The sequence below is a fragment of the Chelonia mydas genome, chromosome 13 (genome assembly GCF_015237465.2).
Source record: "Chelonia mydas isolate rCheMyd1 chromosome 13, rCheMyd1.pri.v2, whole genome shotgun sequence".
NCBI lineage: Eukaryota > Metazoa > Chordata > Testudines > Cheloniidae > Chelonia > Chelonia mydas.
The window spans coordinates 38,271,895-38,276,310 of NC_051253.2; the positions used below are offsets into that span (position 1 = coordinate 38,271,895).

Consider the following 4,416-nt stretch of genomic DNA (forward strand, 5'->3'; position numbering starts at 1 on the left):
ATGGCACAAGGCTTTGTCTATTTCTTCCTGGGTGTGACCAAATTTCTCTTTGCTGTCATGGCGTTTGACCACTACACTGCTATCTGAAACCCGCTGAGATACATGGTCATCATGAGCAACCGTTTCTGCCTACAGCTGGTCTTGGTTGCTTGGATTTGGTCATTTTTGTCCATTTTCTCCCCAAACATCTTATACCAATTGCCATTCTGTGGCCAAATGTGGTGAACCATTTTTTTTTGTGATAGCACACCACTGGTGAAGCTGGCTTGCATGGATACCAGCAACCTGGAGCTGGTGAACTTCATCATGACATCTCTGCTCATTCTCAGCTCCATGGTGGTCACCATGGTCTCTTATGTGCATATTGTCATCAGTGCTCAAGACAGGCAAAAGGCCTTCTCCACCTGCACCAATCACATCACCATGGCCAGCATTGTCTACAGGAGTCACATCTCCATGCATGTCCAGCCCACTCAGAAAGCTCCTTGGAGAACAAAGTGGTGGCCTTGTTGACCTCTGTGTTCACACCATCCCTCAACTCCTTCATCTACACCCTCAGGAACAAGATGGTTAAGCAGGCCCTGAGGGAGGCCAAAGTGTGGAACAAGCTCTCTCTCTTCTAAAGGCAAAAGTAGTCCTAGAGCGTGAGTGGGCATGTTACTGAATATTCAAGGACTATTGCATTAACTTTATTAATGTTGTGTGTATCTTTATGGACTGGCTAGTGATGGCATTCTGGACTAAATAGATAAGATGAAGCGTGTTTCCTGCAGGAAGCAAAGTCAATGGGGGTAATTAATGCAAATCTCCCATGCTGAAGACAATGCAGGTAACAATTATGATCATCTAATCCAGGGGTTCTCAAACTTTGGGTCAGGACCCCAAAGTGTGCCACAACCCCATTTTAATGGGGTCGCCAAGGCTGGTGTTGGCCCTGGGCCACAGCAAGTCTGAAGTCCAAGCCCAAGCCCCACCACTCAGGGCTAAGGTTACATGCCTCCCGCCCAGGGTAGAAGCCCTTGGGCTTCAGCTTTGCCACCCACCCACCCACACACACACACACACCTGGGGCGGCAGGGCTCTGGCAGGCTCAGTCTTCGGTCCCCACTCCTGGGGTCATGTAGTACTTTTTGTTGTCAGAAGGGGGTCATGATGCAATGAAGTTTGAGAACTGCTGATCTAGTCTGATCTCCTGTTTAACACAACACACTGACTGTCTCCTAGTCTAGCAGCTAGGACACTAAGTTGGGGTTCAGGTGTCCTGAGTCCTGTTCCCAGCTCTTCAGCTGAGCTGTTGTTGGACCTTAGACATGTCACAGTGCCAGTCTTTCCAATTTTCCTTGGTCTACTGAGACTGCAAGCTCTTTGGGGGCAGGAATGGTCTCTGTGGGCTTGTACAGCCCTTGGTACAAATGGGCCTTGATCATATTTTAAACTTCTAAGCACTGTTGTAAAAATGAACAGCAGTAATGCCTGAATTTGACAATGGACATCCAACCTTGATGTAAAGACTCCAAGTGATGTATCTTGTGGTTAATTATTCTTATCTCTATCTATCCATCCCTTACTTCCCATCTGATTTTTTTTCTAGCTTCCACTCCCAGACATTGTTTCTTCTTATGCCTTTTTTTCTACTAAATTAAAGAACACTATTGTACCAACGGTCCTGAGCTCCCCTACTCCACCTTCTCTCCTTGCACAGCTGTCTGTGGCTGACTCATTGTTTTTTAGTTTCTTGCTTCCTTTCACATTCCCAGTTTAGCTCTGCTAAGACAAACTGAAACCTGAAATCTAGAATCCATCAGATCTGAAAGGAACAGCTGTGCTTTTTGGCATGGGGGAATTTCTCACCCATTTCTGCTTGTGCAAACTGGACTCCCAATTTAAGTTTACCCATAGAAAATATTGAATAAGAGGGGACATGATGGATTAAAAAATGGGTAATATATTCATAGATAACCATTGATAGTGGTCCCTTCTGACCTTAGACTATTGGCATTCTTTATACACAGGCCATAGATTCCCTCCCCAAGAACCTAGGGGGTCCAAGCTACGGAGCTTGGGAAGCTGTTTCCTGGGAAGCTGTTTCAATATTTAATTTTACTTACTGCGAGGAAACGACATCTTACTTCAATGTTGAATTTGTCTAACTTCGAGTTCCAGCCCCTAGATATCTTAACGCCTTTGCCAGCAAGATTGAAGAGCCACCGCAATCAGGTATCTTTGGCATGGGTAAGCAACAATACACAATGATCAAGTCACCTCCCAAACATCTCTCTGGTAAACTCAAGAGATTCAGCTTCTTCAGAGAAGGAAGGACAGGAGCCTCTGTTCACCTTGTCCCGCTACAGAAGAACCAGGGGACATTGATAAAACCGAAAAGCAGTGACTGTAAAACTAATAAAACATGCATGAAGCCATGCAACATACAATGCATCTGTGGGACTCATTGCCACAAGATATCATAGGGCCTAAACCTGAGATTTTTGAAGATGTTTGATGGATTTGGCAGCCATTTCCCAATATGTTAATTAGAGCTGGTTGTTCAACCCCTGCTATGTAGCTTGGGGGGAAAAAACAGCAAATAATCTTAGAAAGTTTCAAAGACAGGACTGGACTTCTGAATGAACAATGAAAGCTACAAGATCTAAAAAACCCAAGCGATTTGGAAGGGGTATACATTCTGTTGCTTCGTGGCATACAAAAAAGTCAAAGTCAGAGAGGTTAGGAAGAAAATTTATTTAAAAGATAATTTTCATAATTATCCACTAAGGAATTTATTGCAGCTTCCTCAGAGGCAGTTGGTAGCCTCCATTGTCAGAGACGGGCGAGTAGAGTGGGCGGACCAGCATGCATTTTCCTCTGAGCCCAGATGCCTTGTGAAATTGTGAAGATAAAGGCTGAAATGTCCAAAGGATTCTAAAAGGGAGCGAGGTGCTAAATTCCCATTGAAATGAATGGAGTACCAAACTCCCTTAAGCTCCTTTGAAAGTCTGTCCCAGGATCCACATATTGAGGCAGACGGACACTGAAATGGGTTTTAAAAGGCCATAAAAATATAGCAATTGCCCAACTGGATCAGATCCAGGCTCTAGTCCAGAATCCTGCTTCCAACAGAGGCAGGAATATAATTTTAGAGGGAGGTGCAAGAAACCCAGAGGAGGCAGATGTGGGATACTGTGCAGCCACATAGGTCTCAACTTTGTCTCTAATGAGATTGGCTCCAAATCCCAAAGCAGGAGATTTAGTACCCCTTCCATTTGTTGTTGTTTTTATAGTTTAATTCTGATAACTCTGGCTATCCTGACAGTGACAAGGTGGGGGAGGTAATATCTTTCACTGGAGGAACTTCTGCGGGTGAAAGAGACATGCCTGTGAGCTACATGGGCCAGGTAGATGTGCCCTTCTGGCCCTATCTCCTATTTTCCTAATCTGCTCTGCATGGACATTAAAAATTGTGAGCCAGGTGTGTATGGGACAGATTTAAGAGGTTTAGGTGCCTAGTGGGATTTGCAAAAACAACCCGTTTGATTTAGGTTACCAAAGGCCCATTGAGTTCCAGTGGGTTGTAGGTAGATAACCCAGCTGGGCGCAGAAACCAGACAACTTCAAACGAGAAATTTAGGCTCAAACTGTAAAAATGAGGGGTGATTGACCATTGAAATCAACTACCAAGGGAAGTGGTGGATTCTCCATCTCTTGTCATCTTCAGATCAAGACTGGAGCTTTCTGGAAAGTGCTTTAGTCAAACCCAAGTACGGAGTTAGCTGCGTGAAAGTTAATAGCCTGTGATGTACATGGTCTCTTTTGGCCTTAAACTCTATGAATCCATAAAAATCTACTTAGGTGCTTTGGTAATGCCCACAAGGTACATAAATATCTTTCAAAATCTCACTGTGAGCCTTTCTGTGCCTCAGGCCCCATCTATAAAATGGTAAGAATAGTATTTCCTTACCTCCCAGGGGTTTTGTTCAGGATAAATATAATGACCATGGAAATGTTTGGATACTACGATAATGAAGGGCATATAAAATACGAGAGAGAGAGAGAGAGAGAGAGAGAGAGAGAGAAACTCCTACTGAATGACAAAGGGACCTGGGTCTTTAACTCTTAGACCACTTTGAAAACCCCATCCAACAGGCCTCAAGGGGAGGCAAAGAGTCATCACCAGCTATGAAGGTTGGTCTTCTGGTGAAGGCACTGTCCTGGAACTTGGAAAATGTGGCTTTACGTCTAAGCTCTTCCACCTACTCATGTGACCTTGGGCAAGTTGCTTAGACTGTGATCTTCAAAAAGACCCAAGAGATTTGGTGTTCAAATCCCATTGAATTTCAGTGGCATGTTGGATGCCTATCTAAAGTATTTCCAAAGTGCCTATGGAAATCCCAGCCTAGATTTTCAAAAGCTTCAACTGCA

At 44.2% G+C, this 4,416-nt stretch overlaps 1 pseudogene; it reads left to right on the forward strand.

Annotated features, from left to right (window-relative positions):
• On the forward strand, positions 1 to 623 carry LOC122462763 (annotated as a pseudogene).
• The last annotated feature ends 3,793 nt before the right edge of the window (positions 624 to 4,416 follow it).